Here is a 22,784-nt window from a genome sequence, read left to right as displayed (position 1 = left end):
TGGCTTTGGCTTATCGAATCTGAATTCAGTTCTACAGAAGAAACCAGAAAGCTAAAGATTGAAATTTGGGAAATGATTTAAGTAACCAAGTTTGCTTAGATGAAATAAAAACTGTCGCCAGTCTAATTAGGCTTAGTAATGTGAATCATTACTTTTATATAATCTGTATAGAGTTATGATAAAGGAAAGCTACTATTACTTCTTTCCCAAAGAAGTGCAATGAACCCTACTGTAATCGGATAAGTGGTACAGTGATGCTAGCAGATATAAATAGTATATGTAAGTTCTCCTAGAAACAGTTAACAGCGTATTTCTTCTCAACAGTAATTACTTTGTTATATATGAATTACGTGATCACCAAAAGTTATGAAAGTCAAAATTGAACCGGAAATGGACATGCACTTAGTCCATTTCAACAGTTACTTTTCAAATAGTACAAATGTACTCAAAAGTCACTTGCAGTACGATTTTTAAACTCATTATGAAGTATTTTTGTTTCTATTTTTATAGATACGGGCAATTACAGTAACTTTATCTTCAATAAACAAAATTGTTGGTGGGGGCACTCAAACTGGCCTTCCAAATTTCATCACACAAAGTACACAAAATTAACTTCAACTGCAATTAATATATTTATTATTCAAATAGGTTTATTCATTTTAAGCAACTCAAAATTGGGGACCCTTAAACTTTCCAATACCACAGAGCAAACTAAACACACTTTTCTGAGACGATTTTTAAGATGCAAATTTTGGTATTATTCTTTCACTAATTTCGCTCACCTTGCAGGGCTTTTAAAACAGTTAATGCCAATGATTTTTCATACTGGTTCTCAAGTGTGACTTTAAATGCAGTTTACTCTAACCAACCTCAAAATATCGTGCTTCCTTTTGCCATTAGCATAACCAGTAATTGTCACTGACAGAATTAAATGCAGTTAATCTTTGAAGCACAAATACTTTGAATTAAAACAAATCGAACGTTATGGAGATTTTCATAAGTGCTATACTAACTACCTCCCTTGATTTCAATGAAACCTACAGTATTTCTATATATCTTGTTCCATTCAGAATGAAGCAACACCACCAATCACTTATTTTCAATCGTTTTTCTCATACCGGGTACTCGGATGTTAGTAATTATATGGAATGGATCCTCAGAGGTATGGTGAGAGGAACCAATTCAAGGCACGGACACACAGTTTGACATAATTTACCTTATTATTACAAATTAAACAACACATAAATGTACTGCTTCATACTTTGACATAAATCTGACCTCTTAGATTTTGCTGAAGTGCTGGCGCAATACTGGTGGAGAGTGCATGGTGGCTACCTAGTCTTTCCTCTGGATTTAATTTGCTCTATTACTTTCTTCTTAGAGACGAAATTACCAACTTTAGAGCCTTTTCCAATAATAGAGCACCATTTTACAGTCGTACACACACCCGAGGCCTTTCCGTATTAATCCAGGTACTGAATGCTGCCCTCGGCACTTGCGCTGTTCACTCACTTGCTGCTCAGACCAGGCTGTCCAATAGCTAGCTGCCGACTGACTGTGTTTACTCACTTAGCGCCCAGACTGAGCGCCACATCCATCTTTTAGCCCGCGCCAACCACATTTTGGCGCGCGCCAACTCAGTTCCGTTACAAATGGGAAGTACTGTTGCTTTTCATTTTATACAACGCAAGTCCCTAGGTATGAACCAGCTTGTACATAGTTGTAAATAAACATCTTTTAAAAAATCTTAATATTTAAATGCATTAACTTGTCAACACAAAAGCCACATATTTATATAACATTTTCCACCAATTAATACAAAGAATTTAGATAGTAAAGAGAAAACATTTTAGACAACTTTCCACTTCATTACAATAGGTTAAAGACATTACATGGTGAAAAATACATACATTGAACATAAATAATCAGTACAAAGTATTTATAGTATTAATTATGGTGTTACAATACCACAAGGGGAGAAACAATCCATTGATCACTGACTTTCAACTGAAAAAGTACACTCCTCAACACTATATCCGCCCCAGAGCGTCTCGCAAGGGCCGCCACGGGACACCTTCATTTCACCAGCACCAACCCGCTTCGCGTAGTTATTTTAACATGCAGGCGTTTCGGCCACTCAGCCACCAGAGCAGAATGTAGATACTAGACACTTCGAGTAGCCATTCCCTGCCAACGCCCATACTACTTGGTGTAAGGTACTGATTCTTACCAACACTATTAGGAGGTTTCTTATTCGAGTCATTGAGATTCCAGGCCGAAGACGTATCTGGAGACGCACCAGCCAGCGATGCAACACCAACTACAGTGTCGGCAGTCACACAGCCCGACAACCAGGAATGTTGGTCTGGGGTACAATCTCTTTTCATAGCAGAAACCCTTTGGTTTTCACTTGCACCAGCCTTGCAGCACAGCAGACCCGTACATCGACGATATTCTACACCCCGTTTTGTTGTCCTTCCTCGCAAGCCATCGTGGGCTTACATTTCAGCAAGCTAATGCTGCCTATCTTTGTGCTTGCCAAACCACACCTTGTCCAGCAAAGTTGCCGGATTTCTGCCACAAATGACAATGTCTAGAGTATTGTGGGCACGGCTCTCCAACCATCTAGGAATTTCGAGGATATAAAGCGGCAATTGGACAGAATTTGGCGCAATATCAGCCAGCATAACGTCCAGCAACCCTATCTAACAATACTAAGTCGAATATCCGCTTGCATAAGGACCAGAGGTGGACCAACACATTATTGACTTGCTCAATGTGTGAATCTATTTCTCTTGAATAAATGATCCTGACTTTTCTGAAATTGTAAGCAATTGTTTATCTGTACATTCACATCAGGTCTACAAATTTCTATCGTTTGGATAATTTCTTCACAGAGCATTTGTTTTTTGTCTTAGTGTGTATATTGGACATTCCTCCTCCTCCTCCCTCTCTCTGAATCCAGTGATTGTCAGTCCACCTCATCCTCCTCTATCTACCTCCTCCTCCGCACTCTCTCCGTCTGTTCATCCCCTTCCCCTCCTCTCTCTCTCTCTTTGTACATTTTCTCGACCCCTTCTCTCGGATCATATTTTCCTCCCCTCTCCAACTGTCACATACTCCTCCTCTTCTCTCTTTCATCTGTACCTCCTCTCTTCTTTTTTCCATCTACCCACTAACCATTTACCCCTTGCACCTCATGCATGCATCTTCCCTCCTCTCCTCTATCTGTCCATTCCCTCCTCCTCCTTGATCCGTCCATTCCCTTTTCCATCCAGCTGAACCTGTCCCCAGCCATGCTTATCGGCAAGTGCAGCCCTTGCAACACACTTCAATAAAGGAGGCTCGTACCACACCCACAGCAAACCTGTCATGCAGGGTAGGCTACACACTAGGGATTTTGAAATCATTTATTTGTCCATAATGTACCGGCTGCCATGTACAGCAGGTCGCTATGTTGCTCTAACACCACACACCAGTCTTGGAGGACAGGCTACATGTCTAGGCATGGGACACTGTTTCTTGCCCCTGATATGTGTGCTGTCCTGCACATCAGGTTCATATGGCAGGCCAATAAAGTTTCCACGTGACATGCCTGTTGTGTAGAGAAGCCTTTATGCCAGGAAATGGAAGAAACATGTTTTTGCTAGCACCTCCACTCCTATTGGAGTTAGGAAGATTTAAACTGAACAGTGCTCATACTCTTGAGGCCTGCTGTTTCTGCGCCAAATTTGGCTGGAATTGGTACTAATGATTTGGGAAGAGATCACACACACACACACACACACACACACACACACACACATACATACATACATAGGTACAACCTGCTTTATACATGTAACACAAAGATAATACGTTACCAAATCCACTCCATTTCTTAGACAACACTTCCACATAGCTGAGAGCGCCATTCTCTTCTGTGTAGCCTGTTTCTACTGAGTCATCATGCATCAACTAGACAGCAACACTCGCCTCAATAAAATGCAAACTAGTGAGCGAAGACCTTCGTCAGCATATGGAAACACAGTCGCGAAGTGTTGCCAGACATTCCACATAGGGAGAAACACTTCATTGACCACTGACTACCAAGTGAAAATTACACTCGTTTACACCACCTCCGCCCCAGAAGGTAGAAAACTAACCTCACGCACCTCGTGAGGGGTGCCAGTGGACACCTTTATTTCACGAGCGCTAAATCACTCCAGGCAGGTATTTTAACGCAGACCTTTGGACCAGTCAACCTCCACAGCGGAATGTAGAAACTTGGGGTAGCCATTTCTTGCTAACGGTCATAGTACTCGGTGTAAGGAGCTGCTCCATACCAACGCTTCAAGCAGTTGTATGTAAGTCACGCCCTAAGGACTAGGTTCGTCGTGGCAGTACAAGTAACTGGCCACCAAGATCGCCAGATATTATGCAATTAGAGTTTTGTTTACGGGGTTGAATGAGGTCTGAGGTGCGCAAACGAAAGGTGAATATGCGAGGCGAACTGCTTGGTCGCATCATGGACGCTGCTCCCCTCATTAGGGAACAACGCAGAGGCACTCAGGCAAGCAACATAATGTGTTCTCCCAGGAGTTCATATGTGCACTGAAGTTGACAATGGGATATTCGAACATTTATTGTGGACCGTACAACGGCTGTAATGTTGCTTGTACGATAACGCTCTTTAGAGATGAATGTGTTGAAAGCCCGTATTTCTCAACTGATAGATTGTAATGTTTACATGTGCACGTAGGTAAATCTGACAGCGTATAGAATAGTGCAGAAAATTAATAACCATGTACATAAAGTATGTTCTGTCTCGGAAAGCATTTGGAACAGGGCATATCCCCATATGGAGCATTCCTCTTGGAACTTGCTTAGTAGCCTTATCGTGCACTGATGTTTAGTGTTCAGCCATTGTTACATTGTATGTTTACTGCATCGTAAACTGTTGAAGAGGCGGCTGCATAGTTTGATTGACTATGGCAAATAAATTGATAGAAATGTATTTAGCAAGGACGGATTTACAGAAACCCACCGCATCCTTCGCCCTCTCGTTTTTAATTTTTATACCTTTCTTGTTCCTCCACGAAACTAAGTATTATAAAGAAAATGTAATCAGTAATGGAACTAGTTGAAAGAAACTCATCACAGGTTCTGCACATAAACGTGATTTTTCTTCTTATAATTATCCTTCCGCTTTTCTTGTCGTCCGCTCTGTCGTCCTCCATGTCCTCGTTTCGAAATTTTGGAAGCTCCACGCTACCATTACTAGCCCTTGTCTTTAACGGCTCTTCAGCATCAACACCAACAACAGCCGCCACACATTTCAACGCCATCTAGTCTTACAGGAAACGATGTTAAAACTTCACCTCTATTCAATGTCTCTACTATCGCCTGGGCGGATCCAGATTTTCACTATTAGAAAAATATTTATCAAAGCATTCAGCTTGAACTGCATTTTCTTTTTTCGTTAAATCGTTTGTTTCCTATTTTGTGTAATGCAACATCGTCCATCCTGTTCCATGGGCTACTTTAAAAAACGAATAACAGTTACGAAAAGCAATGAAGACTACTGACAAAGTAATGTTATCTTGTACAAGAATCTATGCGGAACACAACACTATAGCAGTAGCGACCAGCGATGTTAACATTCATCTTATAACTTAATAATTAATGAAATGTTACGGTTTTCTTAGCATTTTTTGAGGTTTCGTGCGTAAATCTGCAAGAAAGGAACCCTCAGAGGTTCGCTTTGTCGTCCGTCAGTCTGTATGCCTGTCTGCCCGTCAGTTGAGAAACCTTTTTCTCAGGAACGAGTAGACGTAACACGTTCAAATTTATTGTCACATATTAAGGTCTATGGTCCCTCGGCGAGGTAAAAATTTTAAGCTCCTAAGTTAATTCAATCAAAACATACGGCCATTTATGTAATATTTTGTTGCTCGAAAACTCACTCATCAAGATCTAAATGGTATTTCCCGTTGACCTGGAATCATGAAATTTGACAAGAAGTAGGATTCACAGTATGAGTAAAGCAAAAAAATCCGAAAATTGTTAATTTGTAATTATATACTACGAACAAATACTTTTATCATTCTTTTTTTTATCAATCTGTTTGTCCGTCTGTTGGGACCACTTTTTCTCTTGAAAAGTTTGGCGTATGAAATTCATATTTATGTCACATACTAAGGTTTATGGTCCCTCGGCGGTCGAAAGATTTTAAGCTTCTAAGTCAAGGCAATCGAAAGATACGCCCATTTCTGTCACATATTTCGATACTCGCAAACCCACTCATCAAAACATGTACAGTATTTCCCGTTGACGTAGAATCATGAAATTTGGCAAGAAGAAAGGTTTCACATCACAAGGAAAGTAAACAAATCTAAAAATTGTTAAACTTCAAATAATGACACAAACATTTTTTTGCGTTAGAACATACATTGCATTCACCATCCTCCAAAAGCATAACAGACGAACGGTACTGCGTGCAAACGTAAAATCTAAGTTGCAATCATGTTTTAGCACGTAAATAAAAATATTTTATAAACGTTTGTATTTATACATATACAAACCGACGTCCCCTGCTCGTATACAGGAAAGTAGTATCACACGAAAGTTGTGAAGGAATCAATGAGGATTTGCAGAAAATAAATGCGTGGTGTAATGACTGGTAGTTATCTCTCAATATTAGTAACTGTTTATATCCGTCAAGTATCTGGGTGTGACTATTCTAAATGATCTGAAATGGATTGATCAGATTACACAAATAAAGGGTAAGGCGAACTCTAAGATTGCGGTTTATTGGTAGAATCCTGAAGCGATGCAGTCCTTCAACAAAGGAAATAGCTTACAATGCGTTAGTTCGTCCAGTATTAGAGTATTGTTCGTCTGTATGGGAACCTTACCAGTTGGGTCTGATTCAAGAGATTGAGAAGGTCCAAAGAAGAGCGGCAAGATTCGTGACTGATACATTTAGCCATCCCGAGAGCGTTACAAATCTCATAGAAAGTTTGAAGTGGGACACACTTGCAGATAGACGGCGCGCTAAACAGAAGGGGCTGCTCACTAAATTCGGAAATACGATCTTCGCCGAGGATGTAGAGCATATATTATTACCACCAACTTTCAAATCGCGCAATGATCACCATTCAAAGATAAGGGAAATAAGAGGCGTTCAGACAATCGTTTTTCTCTCGCGCGATCCGCGAGTGGAACAGAAGGGGGGGGGGGGGGGGGGGGGAATGACTTTGGCGCAAGTTGTGCCCTCCGCCACACACCGCTTGTTGGCTACCGGAGTATATATGTAGATGTAGAGATGTAGATGTATATAGTGCTTGATTTCTCAAACAAAGAGGTTCACGAAGTGTGACCTTCCGCCGGGTGTTTCTTTTTTTCGAAATTTAGACTTCTTAAAACGGTATTTTAACGCTTTTTTTGACAGAGGTATGTCGTACCGGTGCGTACCATCAATTGCGTGAGTACTATTCGCACTTGGACACTTTTTTTTTTTTTTTTTTTTTTTTTTTTTTTTTTTTTTTTTTTACCTCGTCTATGGAGGCTACCTGGCCTTTGCGGAAATCGGGCTCTGGTCCTTAGTGATCAGAAGCCCTGCAGCAGAAGTCCGAGTGGCAGAATCAGCAGCAGCAGCGACGGCAAAGGAGGAATCGTGCGGCGCAGGCGACGCCGTCCACAGAGGACGCTGCAAGGACACGGCGGACGTCCACCTCGGCAGCCGGCAGGTCCGCGCACGGGCTACAAAACTCGCTTTTCTTCCTCATTCCCTGCAGCGCTCCGTGACTGATGGAACCTCTTCTACTTCATCACGCAGAGACACAGACGCTGACACGGTATTTACTGACAGAGCGAAGCAGCAATTGCACTGAGTGGCATTCAAGCCTCTCTCGTTACGTATAAAGGATGTTCAAATGGTTCAAATGGCTCTAAGAACTATGGGACTAAACATCTGAGGTCATCAGTTCCCTAGAGTTACAACTACTTAAACCTAACTAACCTAAGGACACCACACACATCCATGCCCGAGGCATGATTCGAACCTGCGACCGTAGCAGCAGATCGGTTCCGGACTGAAGCGCCTAGAACCGCTCGTCCACAGCGGCCGGCTTATAAAGGACGTTAAGAAGGAAACATCTTAAATCAAAGAGCAGTTTAGTAAGCCAATCTCACGTCTAAATGGTGTGTGAGAAAATTATGAGACTGATTTCTTTGTCTACCATAGGTTTTGTGTGTTTATTTTTTCAAACAACAGTATTGTTCCCCTCAAACAAGCGGAGTATAGCCTTCAGTTAGTATGGTCTTTAGCATGTCGGTCACATTCTTTTGAATGTTCTCCAGACTCTAAAAAACACATTTTTCAATTCCGGGAAAAGAAAAAAGTCGCACGGACTCAGATCAGATGAAATGGGATGGGCGGGTAGGAGGGGGCGGGGGGTAGTGCTGTGGAACAACAGGAATGCCATTCAGCATAGACTTGCCTGCAATCTGTGGTCTCACCAGATTAACCCTTTTCCTGAGCCTTTCAAATGTATCTGAAAAACGCTTGGTTGGCTGTTTGTCCTGGAGGAACAAATTCTTTAGGCACTGTACACCTACTGTCAAAAAAGAATTTTTTGATCTTTGGTTTGCTCGTTAGAGCTTTTTCTCTCTCACTGTGTCACTCCTCACTTTGCAGCTTTGTCTCAGGACCGTACTCAAAAATCGAGGATTCATCACCTGCGATCACACTACTGAATCATTCGTGGTCATTGGCAGTAATCTTAAGAAGACCAACGCACACGTTTCTTCAATCGTCCTTCTGCTCAGTTGTGAGGATTTGGCACAAATCTTCCACATGTGCAGAACTTCGGTCAAAGTTTTATGTACGGTGAAAGTGTTTAAGTTTAACAGGTCACCCATCATCCTTATTGTTAAACGTCGGTCTGATCCCACAAGAGATGCTCACGTTCCACTTTTTAGTCGGTTTTTGAAGCTGAAGGTGTCCCTGAGCGAGGTTCATCTTACGTGTTCTCGGCCTTCCAAAAATGATTTGTCTCGGAGAAAAACTTGTGCGCTTCATAAAGAATCTTCCCAACAGGCCCATTTCTACTTGGATTCCTCAAGTTTAACACAAAACTTGATTACATAACGTTGCTCTAAATTCCACTCTTCCATTTTCGTAACACACAACAAAAACACAAATTCACTGACGGCTCTCTCAAAAATCACATGGTGGCTGTATGGAGTTGAAAATCGGACTGAAAATCTGGAAGGGATGAACACATCGGTCTAAGCAAGTGGAACAATACAGTATTGCCAGATCGCTCGCAGTATTGTCAGTATCATTACTGTTCTAACGCATCTCGTACGTGCAGATAAAATCCAGCAGACGATACAAAGCATGAACAGCGGTCTCATCCCTGTATTCTAGTGGGGGGTCTCGAGATCCACCCTTGACTAGCCTCGATAGCTCTCGTAGTGACCTCGACGTCATCCGCACTGTCATCAGTGACTGTACTGGATCGATCTCCACATATTCCGGCTGGCATTCGTACTATCCTTCGGGCTAGGATATTGGAGACTGTATTTTACTCGAGTCAGTAGCTGTGCAAAACTGACTGTACAGTATTAAGGGATACTACAACAGCGACAACTTACGTAATTTATAATTTACATATTTCACATAATTAACTAAATGATGTTCGCCCACAACTGAGTAACTACAACAACACCGCCTTCACCCCTTATCAGCTCTTCATCACGGTATGACTCACGACAGAATGGACAGTGGCAAAGGTGGTCCATTACCTCTTCTCCTCCGCATTCACATTGTGTCGGTCCTTTGGAAAGTCCCCATTTGACAAGGTTTTTCCTGGATTTACCAACAACTGATCTTAGCTTCAGCGATCTCCAGGAGGACCAATTTAAAGTACCTCCAAACGGTAGCACTCGGCAGATTTCATCCATGTTTGAAGTTGGTCAAGTCTAGATGCCAATAGTTGCCCTTTGGGAGCACATGAAGACATAATTACTCCTGCGCTGAACTAAGAAAACTTCTTCCGAGTTTCAATCTACATTTTTATGGTTGATGACTGTCGAGAGGGTGTAAATGATTTAGCTTAACCTTTTTCCCTTTCAACGTCTGTAGCTACTTTATGACGTATTTCACGTGCTGCAGTACCTGCCAAGCAATAGACATTGCCTGTAACTGTCCGTTTAAGACATCCAGTTATCAGTCGTGGAGGCCGGCCGGTGTGGCCGTGCGGTTCTAGGCGCTTCAGTCTGGAACCGCGTGACCGCTACGGTCGCAGGTTCGAATCCTGCCTCGGGCATGGATGTGTGTGATGTCCTTAGGTTAGTTAGGTTTAAGTAGTTCTAAGTTCTAGGGGACTGATGACCTCAGATGTTAAGTGCCATAGTGCTCAGAGTCATTTGAACCATATCAGTCGTGGAGTTTCATTCAGTGTGGCGTCCACTTACTTTGCTTGGGCGGAGCTGTACCATATAGGATACGCATATCGTCCTGCATAGAAACAGAGTGCCAGGGCGGAGGTTCTGATAACTTGAGCGTGGACTCCCCAATTACTGCAGTGGGTTTCCGAATGACGTTATTTCGAGCTGATATGTTTAGCTTAGTGTTGAGACAGTGTTCACGGTATGTTGAAGACCCGTCTAAAGTGACGCCAAGGTATTTAGGCGTCAAGCAGTGCTCCAAATCTTTGCCCTCCCACTTATCTCTTTGTTTTTTATTTGCCTGTCTGTTTCGGTGACGGAATGCATAGGCTTACGTTTTCCGATGTATAGTTTTGAGGTGGTTCTTACCATAATGACAAACTGCCTATTTGCTTCTGACTCGGGTGCTTCGGCCGACGTTCTTCTGATGATTTTACTGACGTTTCGCCAACACGAGTGGGTGGAGGTGAAGCTTTGACAATGCCAGCCACTCGTGTTGGCGAAACGTCAGTAAAATCATCAGACGAACGTCGTCCGAAGAACCCGAGACAGAAGCAAATAGGCAGTTTGTCAACAAGTGGCCACGAAAGCCTTAACAATTTTGTCTTACCATCATACTGAAAGTTTTCAGTGCTACTGTAAGAAATCGTCCAAGTTCCTCAGATGTTTTTGCTTGGACATGTGGCCATGGTAAAACTAAATCATCTTCATATAAGAAGCCTTTGCAGTCTTAAGCTTTGGTTGGTCATTGGTATATGTGTTAAAGGATGCAGAGGACAAAACACTTCATTGAGGCAAGTCATTCTTTTGGTTTCTCCACCGACGTCCTCTTTATCGACACTCAAGAAAGAAGCTTCGACTGTGCAATAAAGCTCTAATTACTTCCATGAAGCCATAATCGTGTGTCATGCTGTAGATCTTCTGGAGCATTAAACGGTGCTGAACAGTATCATAGGCTCAAGATAGATGAAAAAAAAATAAACTCCAGTACGACAAGTCTATTGGGTTAAGTTGGCTACTTCCGCTGTGCAATTCCTTTGAGGTTTTCAACCTGCCTGTTCAGATATTAAGGGACTGTTAGTCACAGGAGTCAAACAGTTCAAAAGAAGCCTCTCAAATTCGTTAAAAAGATGGCATAGGAGCGAAGACGGCAAATACTTTGGCTTTTCCTCATACTTTTGGAATATGCTTCTGTCGTAAGTAACTATTAAAGAAAGGCAGTCCGCAGCTCGTGGTCGTGCGGTAGCGTCCTCGCTTCCCGCGCCCGGGTTCCCGGGTTCGATTCCCGGCGGGGTCAGGGATTTTCTCTGCCTCGTGATGACTGTGTGTTGTGTGATGACCGTAGGTTAGTTAGGTTTAAGTAGTTCTAAGTTCTAGGGGACTGATGACCATAGATGTCCCATAGTGCTCAGAGCCATTTGAACCATTTGAAAGAAAGGCATTTCATGATTGCTTGACCTAAATGTTTCACTGGCTCCACTCGCATATCTCCCAGTCCAGCTGCTTTATTGTTCTTGCGCTCTCACATCGCTTCTCGCAGTTTTTCTTCAATAAATGCGCTACACAGTTCGTTAGATTCCGCCTGAGCTTATCTCTTTTAGATCCAGCACATCCTTTGGGCACTTCTCCATTTATTAGAGCATTCTGATTTGAAGCTACGTTTTTGTCACGTTCTAAAATTTCTATCCAGCGTGTTTTCTTACCTTCCGCCAGAAATGGAAAGATGGAAATGATCGTATGGCATTGTTGGCCGGGAGGCCCCATTCGGGGCGTTCGGCCACCGTATTTCAGGTCCTTTTTAGTTGACGCCATATCGGCAACTTACGAGTCAATGATGATGAAAATGATGATGAAGGACATACAACACCCGGGCCCCTTGCGTGGTAGGGGGTAACGCTACCACTACGCTACGGAGGCGGACACCTTCCGCCAGACAGTTGATGAGTTTCACGCTAGCATAAGATTAGCGTGCTCAAACTAATTAAGAAACTAGTTCACAATCTACTAGGAGTACTAAGCATTTGCACATTATGGCAATGAGCTCTAGGGACACATGCGAGTACAGAGTGAAGTAGCTGAGATTAATCACTCAAAATTTAGTGAGAACAAGTAAATATATTTTGCCTTTCTGTGTGGCACAGGAAAGAGCCTTGTAAGAGGACTTCAGCGACGCAGAACTTGTTCAAATAGTAACATGACAACAGCGCCGCAAAACATTGTTGCACTGTCAAGAGAGAAGGTCTCATAAGGTCTATTGTGATGAACCAAATATAAGAAAACATGTCACTCTGGTACGGTTTGTATTTCTATTATTGTGACAAAATATTGGCCTCAGCCAGTGATATGCGCGAAAAGAAAACGGTTTTCGCAATTCCCATAACTTGATCCCTTTCGAAATTTCGTTCAAAGCGACGTACAACCTTCCTCCGTAATGATGCAAAAACATAGCGCCAAGCGAAGCCAACCTCGGGCTCAGCGAAGGTTCAGTCAGCAAGGCGTCGGTCGACACACATGAAAAAAAGGTCACACCTCAAAAGTTCATGTGAGGTGTAAGGTCAGTTAATGATGTCACATTGGCACAAAATTTCACCAAAATTCTGTACAACGCCATCGTGGCCTCTGGACCGCGATACCCAGTCTTGAAATCACGAGGTTTTCTTATCTGTGGCGGAGGAAAACATGTCAGACTCACCGGCGCTCAGAATTGACACGAAAAACCTCAGGAGGTGACATAAAGGACGTCAGTGAAACCACCGCTTCCGTCGGGACGTTGATTTCCACACGTTTCTGGCTCGAAAACGAGAGTTCGCAGTGAGATGAGCAAAACAACGACTTTCCTGACAAGGTCCGTGTGGCGTCACCTGGAAGCCTACCTAAACTATGGAGCGATTTATTCAACTGATATGAATTTAATGTAAAAAGAGAAAAGAATACCTGTGATATGTCGAGTCTGATAATATCCTGTACAAATATTGTAAGTATTTTCCATTAATCTCAGAAAGATTCCGATATTTCAATACGTCCCATGAAAGCATGGAACTTTAAGTGTAATATATATATATATATATATATATATATATATATATATATATATATATGGCTCTTGTGTATATACAAGAGCCATGTTGCTCGCCACTGTTTGTTCTCTGTTTTTCGCTTGTTATCTCTCTCCTGTGGATCAATGTATGTATAACTAGCTATCTATATGAGCTTTAAGGTTACAATATATTGTTAATTGAAAGTATCCTATTTTTCTTTTCAAAAATACTACTCCTTTCCACGTGAAATTTGTTTAAAGATAATAGTAACGGTAATAATATCGCTGTCGATTGCCCATCTAGCTTCACCTGTTTCTTTGGCGCTGAGTCCGCCATTACGTGCACTACAAAATATTTCAGTGTTTGCGAGCTTCAGTCGCAAAGGAAAATAATTCTAAGTTCTTTTATGAAATTTTAGTCAGTTTTCAATATTAAAGATAGTTAACATTTTTTATTACGAAACTTATTCAGAGATTTAACACAGGAAGGCTTATGTGAGGCTTCACCTCTGATTTAAAATATTTTTAGTTAATTCAAAGGATTAAAAGTTAACTCAGTTCTTTAAGAGATAAAGTTAAAGAATTTCTTTGTAATTGTTTCAAAAATATGCAAGTGTTTGTACCATTCTTTCTTTCATTGTAACAATAGATTATTTTTCTGCGAAAAGAAGTCATTTCATGCTCTATGTTATCGCTGGTTAGTAGCAGGTTACGTTACGTTGTCATTAATTGAAAGAGAGCGTAACATTTCCATTGATAATAAATAACTTTTTGCCTGCATATTGAGATTGCGTTACGCTACGTATATTTAAGACGCATTTAATCGTGCTCAAAATATACGTGGCGTTCCAAAAACAGTATTCAGAATTTAAACTGCTACGTTACATTATCATCGCTGTAGGTTGCGACTGACGCCTGCGCGCGTATTTCAAACAGCTCGTAGCAATCTGCACTGACTTATACAGAATAACTAAATTAATTCAACACCACAACAATCGCGCACGAAGGCGGTAATGGTACATCCGACACTGCTGGAACCCCGTGGACGATTCAGCTGCACTCTACAACCCAGATGGAATGAAGCGCGACCGCAATTTTTGCTCTGGTATGCAGGACATATGTGTGAATAAAACGGCAAATCGACCCTCAAAGACCCCCCCCCCGTTCAGCGACGCCCTCGGTGGCACCCAAGCAGCTTTGGTGAGCACGTTAAAAATGTACCCTGTCAGAGGCTTCGATGGACAGTCAGGTGACTGGTGCCCCGCGGCGCTCTAACGCCTAAGAGCAGGGAACCACACCACAGAGGTGTCGAAAGCGTTGGGCAGAATTGTGATGTAATTTGATGCCAATGCGACAACAATAATCCTCCTTACAACGCCTGACGTGAACTTCTGAGCTATGACCTTTTTATCGCACATGTTGACATCTTGCTGTTTGAAGCGTCGCCGAGTCCGAAGGTGACGTCACAGGGCGCAACGCTTATTATACCATCACGGAGGTAGGTTGGAGGCACCTCTGAGCCAAATAACAAATTTATGTGTCGCAGTAGGAAGAGATTATTGGGTTTCGAAAAAGTGATATTTCTTTTCTTGTGCTGTGTGTAAAATGGTCCCGAACACACAACACTGCGCACTGAATTTCATATGAAGATACCACAGCCCAGACCCGTCTATACGACATTTCATCTACATCTACATCTATACTCTACAAATCACATTTAAGTGCCTGGCAGAGGGTTCATCGATCCACCTTCACAATTCTCTATAATTCCAATCTCGTATAGCTCGCGGAAAGAACGAACACCTATATCTTTCCGTACGAGATCTGATTTCCCTTATTATATCGTGGTGATCGTTTCTCCCAATGTAGGTCGGTGTCAACAAAATATTTTCGCATTCGTAGGAGAAAGTTGGTGATTGGAATTTCGTGAGAAGATTCCGTCGCAACGAAAAACGCCATTGTTTTAATGATGTCCATCCCAAATCCTGTATCATTTCTGTGACACTCTCTCCCATATTTCACAGTAATACAAAACGCGCTGCCCTTCTTTGAACAGTCCTATCTGGTAAGGATCCCACACCGCGCAGGAGCATTCTAAAAGAGAACAGACAAGCATAGTGTAGGCAGTCTCCTTAGTAGATCTGTTACATTTTCTAAGTGCCCTGCCAATAAAACGCAGTCTTTGGTTAGCCTTCCCCACAACATTTTCTATGTGTTCCTTCCAATTTAAGTTGTCCGTAATTGTAATACCTAGGTATTTAGTTGAATTTACATCTTTTAGATTAGACTGATTTATCGTGTAACCGAAGTCCAACGAATTCCTTTTAGCAGTCATGTGGATGGCCTCAAACTTTTCGTTATTTAGGGTCAACTGCCAATTTTCGCACCATTCAGATATCTTTTCTAAATCGTTTTGCAATTTGTTTTGATCTTCTGATGACTTTATTAGTCAATAAACGACAGCGTCATCTGCAAACAATCTAAGATGACTGCTCAGATTGCCGGCCGGAGTGGCCGTGCGGTTCTGGGCGCTACAGTCTGGAACCGCGTGACCGCTACGGTCGCAGGTTCGAATCCTGCCTCGGGTATGGATGTGTGTGATGTCCTTAGGTTAGTTAGGTTTAAGTAGTTCTAAGTTCTAGGGGACTGATGACCTCAGAAGTTAAGTCCCATAGTGCTCAGAGCCATTTGAACCATTTGACTGCTCAGATTGTCTCCCAAATGGTTTATATAGATAAGGAATATCAAAGTGCCCCAAACACTACCATGGGGAACGCCAGAGATCACTTCTGTTTTACTCGATGACTTTTATGCCTTAAACAGGAGTAGTTACCTTCTAGACTGCTTGTTTGAATCTTCCTCATGGTCTAAGGTCCAGAGGTTTTGCGTCTGGAGAGCGTGAAGACCATTTGTGTTTCCCAAATGAAAGGTCAAATGATAAGAAGGCCTGTAATTTTATGGGCGAAATCGACGGCACATCCGTCATCACGTTGCCACGTGGACTGACTTGTGTGCCGTGGGATATCTTCCAGTAACTGGGGCTACATATCTGCTACGAGCTATGGATAACTGTGGCTATTTAGTAATGCAATTCCTCAAAATTTCGCACCATACATTGGCAGACCAATATCGGTGGTTCTCCACTTTTTTCAGACAGCAAGAATTTTCAACTGACCAAGAGTGCATATTGCGATGATTTATTTGCTTATTGAACGCAAACGAGGCTTCACACGCAATCACTGAAACGCCGTAATTGGAGCTAAATGTGAAAAGGATGATACGCGCAGTAACGCAGTATTCGCAGAACATTGCTTTGGCTGATCCTGTTCGCGCGTACAATTTTCCTCGTAGTTACAAGTGGATCGCCTTTTAACGTTGCTAAAATGTTAGTTGCATTTATGTCATCAGTTGCTACTGTTTTTCGTACACATATTTTTATTATTCACGCTTTCACTTTTTCGACTCTTTTTAATCATGTTTACAATGATAGATCATGGGGCTTGGGACGTTCAAGATACCTTTCAGCACACTCCACACCAAAGCACTAACTGTTTGGCGACATTCACCATAAAGAAAAATCTTATCCACTTTCCCGATTGTCTTGACAAAATCTGAAAAACTTCAGGAATAAGTTATCTAATCGCTAAAACAGCAGCTCCCACACTCATGGGTTTTCAACGCAGAGGTAAACATACGAACCGAACCTGAGTGACGTGTTTACTTACATTAGGTATTACAGCGCATTCGTCTGTGGGACCTCATCTCCTGGCGGGCAACGGCAACGTGCTGGTCTATCAAAGGGACGCCGCTTCGGAGACTCGCGTGCTAACCCATCTCTGCACCCCTACCGGAGAAAGAAGACCTACGGTTTACACTAAGGTGACAAAAGTTGTGGGACATCTCCTAATATTATCCTTTTACACGGCATAGTAGAGCAACTCGACATGACATGGTCTCCACAAGTCGCTGGAATTCCCATGCTGTCCATAACAACGAATGTGTTGACGGTGCAGGATTTTGTGAGCGAGCTGACCTCTCTATCATGTCCCACGTCAGAAGATCTGGGTGCCCTGACCATACGCACGAAATATCCAGACTGTTCACCTAACCAATCACGAACAATTGTGGCCAATGACATGGCACATTGTTATCCATAAAAATTCCATCGTTGTTTGGGAACTTGAAGTCCATGAAGGCTTAAAACGGTCTCCAAGTAGCCGAACGTAACCGTTTCCAATCAATGACCGGTTCTGTTGGACCAGAGGACCCAGTACATTCCATTTGAACACATCCCACGCCATTATGGAGCCACCACCAACTTGGGCAGTGCCTTGTTGACAACTTGGGTCCACGGCTTCATGAAGTCTGCACCACACTAACACCCTACCATGAGCTCTCACCGAGTGAAATAGGCACTCATCTGACCATACCACGGTTTGCCAGACCGCGAGGGTCCAACACATATGGTCAGAAGCCCAGAAGAAGCTCTCAAGGCGATGTTGTGTTGTTAGCAAAGGAACTCGCATCGGCCATATGCTGCCATAGCCCATTAACGCCAGATTTTGCCGCAGAGTCCTAACGGATACGTCCGTCGTACTCGTTCCACTTGATTTCTGTGGTTATTTCACGCAGTGTTGCTTGTCTGTTAGCACTGAGAACTCTACACAAACGCAGCTGCTCTAGGTCGTTAAGCGAAGACCGACCACTGCTTTGTCCGTGGTAGAGGTAATGCTTGACATTTGGTATCCTCGGCACACTCTTAACACTGTGGATCTCGGAATATCGAATTCCCTAACTATTTCCGAAATGGAATACCTCCCGCATCAAGGTCCAATTACAAATCCGCGTTCAAAGTCTATTAATTCTCGTCGTGCTGCCATAACGGCGTCGGACACCTTTTCACGCGAATCAACTGAGTACAAATGACATCCCGTCAACATACCCTTTTATGCCTTGTGTACGCGATACTATCACCATCTGCAAGGAAGATAAGCTCATTGGAGTGTTACTGCTGACGGAGAGTATTAGACGGAAAACAGGTTGTTAGAGTTCTGTAATATGTCAGAAATGGTTCTACAGAACATTGTATGCCAATATCTAAATAAACAAACATGTATTCTGAAAATATGAAGATATATTGAAGATATTAACAGAACTACCTTATACAGGGTGAGTCACCTAACGTTACGCTGGATATATTTCGTAAACCACATCAAATACTGACGAACCGATTCCACAGACCGAACGTGAGGAGAGGGGCTAGTGTAATTGTTTAATACAAACCATACAAAAATGCATGGAAGTATGTTTTTTAACACACACCTACGTTTTTTTAGATGGAACCACGTTAGTTTTGTTAGCACGTCTGAACATATAAACAAATACGTAATCAGTGCCGTTTGTTGCATTTTAAAATGTTAATTACATCCGGAGATATTGTAACCTAAAGTTGACGCTTGAAACCTCCGACGTTCAGTTGCGTGTTGTAACAAACACGGGCCACGGTCGGCGAGCAGCATCTGCAGGGACATGTTTACGATGACGACCGTGTTTACGAGTGTGGCTGTAGTGCACTGTTGTGGTTTGGTCTAGCTATCGCAGTGGCCGCATGTAGCACTTGCTGCTATTGTTATTCTGCATTCGTCTCCGCACGGAGACCAACTGTAGTACACCGTGTTACCAGACGTCTGTGATAGTGTAGTGTCGTAGGAACTGTACCCTTGGTGTATTCGAACTCTGAAAAGGCGGAGATGATACTCATCTATGGCGAGTGTCGACGAAATGCAGCTGAAGCCTGCAGGGTGTATGCAGAACGGTACCCGGACAGAGAGCATCCAACGTGCCGCACACTGCAAAACATCTACCGCCAACTGTATGCAACAGGTATGGTCGTAGCACGCAAACGGGTCCGTAGCAGGCCCGTCACAGGAGAAGCGGGTGCAGTTGGTGTGTTAGCTGCTGTTGCCATGAACCCACACATGAGTACACGGGACATTGCGAGAACCGGTGGACTGAGTCAAAGTAGTGTCATGCGCATACTGCATCGTCACCGCTTTCACCCGTTTCATGTGTCGCTACATCAGCAATTACATGGTGATGACTTTAATCATCGAGTGCAATTCTGTCAATGGGCATTAACAAAGAATGCGTTGCAGTTCTACCTGTTTACCGATGAAGCGGGTTCCTCAAACCACGGGGCAGTGAATCTACGGAACATGCATTACTGGTCCGTGGACAATCCTCGCTGGCTTAGACAGGTAGAGCGACAGCGACCGTGGACTGTAAATGTATGGTGCGGAATCATTGGCGACCACCTCATTGGTCCTCACTTCATTTCAGGGGCCCAAACAGCTGCAACATACATCGCGTTTCTATAGAATGATCTGCCAACGTTGCTCGAAAATGTCCAACCGGAAACCCGTCGACGTATGTGGTATCAGCATGATGGTGCACCTGCACATTCCGCAATTAACACTAGGCTGACCCTTGACAGGATGTTCGACGGGCGTTTCATAGGACGTGGAGGACGCACAAATTGGCCAGCCCGTTCTCCTGATCTTGCACATCTGGACTTCTTTCGGTGGGGTACGTTAAAGGAGAATGTGTACCGTGATGTGCCTACAACCCCAGAGGATATGAAACAACGTATTGTGGCAGCCTGTAGCGACATTACACCAGATGTACTGCGGCGTGTACGACATTCATTACGCCAGAGATTGCAATTGTGTGCAGCAAATGATGGCCACCACATTGAACATCTATTGGCCTGACATGTCAGGACACACTCTATACCACTACGTAATTGAAAACGGAAACCACGTGTGTACGTGTACCTCACTCCTCATGGTAATGTACATGTGCGTCAGTGAAAAAGACCAATAAAAAGGTGTTAGCATGTGGACGTAATGTGCTGTTCCAGTCTCTTCTGTACCTAAGGTCCATCACCGTTCCCTTTGGATCCCTACGTAATTCGGTGCTCTCTGATACACACGATCGAACAGCGGAGGAGTGGTACTCAAGCGTCAACTTTAGGTTACAATATCTCCGGATGTAATTAACATTTTACAATGCAACAAACGGCACTGATTACGTATTTGTTTATTTGTTCAGATGTGCTAACAAAACTAACGGGGTTCCATTTAAAAAAACGTAGGTTTGTGTTAAAAAACATACTTCCGTGCATTTTTTTTATGGTTTGTGTTAACCAATTACACTAGCCCCTCTCCTCACGTTCGGTCTGTGGAATCGATTCGTCAGTATTTGATGTGATTTACGAAATATATCCAGCGGTAATGTTAGGTGACTCACCCTGTATACGATATTGCAGAGTCTGTGTTATTCCGATGCAATTATTATTCCCTGTTCCTTCAGACATGTATGCATGTCCGAAGGAAGATTGCATCGTAAGCCGGAATAACACAGGCACTGAAATATCGTATTTCTCCGCCGAAAGGGGGCAAGGAACTTTCAAGTAAAATTTGTGGCCTTTGCTGCAATATACATAATGGGTGTGCGAGTACAGGTTGTAAACACATGGTCGACGACATATGGAAGTTCGGAATAGGCAGTGACTCGTGCCGGGATAGTCAAATGGTAATGTCGGCACGGTAGCTCAGCGTGTTCGGTCAGAGAGGTGATGGCCCTCTGCAATACAAAAAAAAAAAAAAAAAAAAAAAAAAAAAAAAAAAAAAAAAAAAAAAAACTGAGTAAAGGAATCAACGATCAACTTGAACGGATGTCATGTGACGTCCGCCCAGACCAGACGCAACGAACAACACAGAAAAAAATAAAGAAAAAAAAATGGTCAAGCGACCGCTCGCGATAATCGGGAAATCCGGCTTCGAGTCCCGAACTGACACAAATTTTCGCTGTCGTCATTCTATTATACAGCTGATTATTGTCCATATTCGTAACTGCTAATACATTTCTTGAACTTTCTTATTCTTAGGCAAAAATTTATAAGGTATAGATAGGACTGTGAGGTACATCCAAGTACCAAGATAGTTCACGTCATAGCTTGATAATGATGGATAGTTACCAAAATTGTAAATACTCTAACAAAATAGGAAAGGAAGGAAGATTAGGGATTAGCTTAATATTCCCTTTTGAGGTCATTAAAGACGGAGCACAAATTTTCATTGGGTATACGTGGAGAGGGTGCTCTTTTACGAAGGTACAATCCCGGAATTTGTCGTAACTTATGTAGGGAAATCACAGAAAACTTAGATTTCGATGATCTGACGGAGACTTGAACAGTCGTACTACAGAATGCCAGTCCAGTGACGATAAAAAAAAAGGAGCTGATATGAAGATGTCTACTAACATCTAGGAAAGATTAAGAAAGAGTCCAAACGCAAATTTTCAGATACCCTGTCCAAGAATGTAAGTAAATTCATGAACGAAATGCAGTAGAAGGAAAGTGGAATAATGAGAAAAAGAAAATTATTAACGACTTACAGTGAAAGCAGAGGTGGAAATGTACAACTATCGGTTGAACGTAGGACGAAGTTGGCGTATGCTACGGTCGCAGGTTCGAATCCTGCCTTGGGCATGGATGTGTGTGATGTCCTTAGGTTAGTTAGGTTTAAGTAGTTCTAAGTTCTAGGGGACTGATGACCACAGATGTTAAGTCCCACAGTGCTCAGAGCAATTTTTTTGAAGTTGGCGTAACGGTAGAGATATTAACTAGTTAATTAGTTATGAGTGCAAATTGAAAATGCTCTGCATTTTACCGAAACGACGTTTGTCAATGAAATTTTATTTTTGTTATCCTAGTATGTGTTTTACAACAGACTTGGGTCTAGGGACGGTGATGGGGGGAGGAGGGCCGGGGAGATCTGTCATGATTCTCTCCCAAAGCATATAAAGCATATTTCAGTTAAACGGTTTGTACCTACTCATATATTTGTTTCCAAATTTCTCGGCTAAGTTCCATAGAATAAAGCAGCATGAAAACTTATCGAAAATGGTTAGGAATTCTGGAAATTAAAAGCTGATTTAATACAGCGTAGCCGGCCGCTGTGGCCGAGTGTTTCTAGGCGCTTCAGTCTGGAACCGCGCAACCGCTGCGGTCGCAGGTTCGAATCCCGCCTCGGGCATGGATGTGTGTGATGTCCTTAGGTTAGTTAGGTTTAAGAAGTTCTAAGTTCTAGAGGACTGATGACCTTAGATGTAAAGTCCCATAGTGCTCAGAACCATTGGAACCACTTAATACAGCGTACTTTTCCGTCGCAAACAGAAAATGACTGACTATAAAATGTCGCAACCAGGATACTTATCAAACTACCATAATCTTCAACATACATAGAGT

Source organism: Schistocerca nitens, chromosome 9, assembly GCF_023898315.1.
Source record: "Schistocerca nitens isolate TAMUIC-IGC-003100 chromosome 9, iqSchNite1.1, whole genome shotgun sequence".
Classification (NCBI taxonomy): domain Eukaryota; kingdom Metazoa; phylum Arthropoda; class Insecta; order Orthoptera; family Acrididae; genus Schistocerca; species Schistocerca nitens.
Note: the sequence above shows the minus strand (reverse complement) of the source record.